The 1,075-nt window shown below is 42.9% G+C and overlaps 1 long non-coding RNA gene across 1 annotated transcript in view; it reads left to right on the top strand.

Annotated features, from left to right (window-relative positions):
• Window positions 1-594: 594 nt before the first annotated feature.
• Window positions 595-1,075, top strand: part of LOC128630190 (uncharacterized) — a 3,003-nt gene continuing 2,522 nt past the window's right edge. The window contains exon 1 of the long non-coding RNA XR_008394568.1: window positions 595-1,075. This exon is cut by the window's right edge and continues 743 nt beyond it. This is a non-coding gene — a long non-coding RNA (uncharacterized LOC128630190).

Below are 1,075 nucleotides of genomic sequence, written 5' to 3'. Positions count from 1 at the left end.
TTTTTATAAACTTGTGGTGTTTGCAATTGTTTATCCATGAGAGCAGAGTATTTTTGTGAATTTTTTTTTGAACAAAAGGTTTTCTTCTTTGCTCATATTTACCAAGGGTGCCAATATTAGTGGAGGACACTGTACATGTCACTCTCAAGTGGAAACCTCATGACACACTGTTACTTTTCAGGAAATAAAAACCTGTCAACACTGTTACAGTTGGTATTGTGGCTGTATATATGGTCAAACACATCATCATATTAACATTTTACCAAAATGAAGCTCATTTAACCGCATGTTTATTCCTTACATAATACATATTAAGCGCAAAGCATGTAGGGGTTCTACATGCATATAGTATCTGCACAATCAATAACCTATTAGAGTAATACATTGTCGTATATAAACTTGATTTTGTGTTTGTGTCTGCAGTGTCCAAAGCCCAGGCTGACCCCCACCCCTTCAACCTTTGCAGCAATGCTGGCAGCATTATTTCCCAAAGACAACCTCTGGATATGACGCTGAGCACGTGCAATCAACTTCTTCTTTGGTCGACCATGGCGAGGCCTGTTCTGAGCGTACAGGTGTTAGTTGACGTACAGGGCAGCCAGTCTGAGATCTCGTCTTTTCTCTCACCACGCGTGTGCGATCAAGCGCGCCAGTGCTAAAGGCTAGCGAGCGAAATCGCGGGGAGAGGACATTTTTCAGTCTTTTAAAGACTTAATTGACAAAACCCAGCTCCCAGTGTGCAAATTGATATCAGTCAATGGTTGAGCAGCACAAATGGATTCATTGCCAAGTGCAGGGAAGACAACGTGTTCCCTGACTTCCTTAACTACCACTGCATAATACACCAACAAGCCTTATGTGCAAGAATGCTAAACGTGAAAGAGATCATGGATGTGGCAACAAAGATCGCCTGTTCTATACGTGCTAGTTCACTTCAAAGACGGCTGTTCCGTGCACATCTGGAGAAGGCAGACTGCGACCAATCAGCTCCTGCTACACACTGACGTCAGATGGCTTAGTAGGGGTAAATTCCTGCAGAGATTTCGAGAGCTCTGTCTGGAGATAAGCAAGTTTC

Source organism: Ictalurus punctatus, unplaced genomic scaffold (assembly GCF_001660625.3).
Source record: "Ictalurus punctatus breed USDA103 unplaced genomic scaffold, Coco_2.0 Super-Scaffold_100046, whole genome shotgun sequence".
NCBI lineage: Eukaryota > Metazoa > Chordata > Actinopteri > Siluriformes > Ictaluridae > Ictalurus > Ictalurus punctatus.
This window is presented reverse-complemented; position numbering and strand designations above follow the sequence as displayed.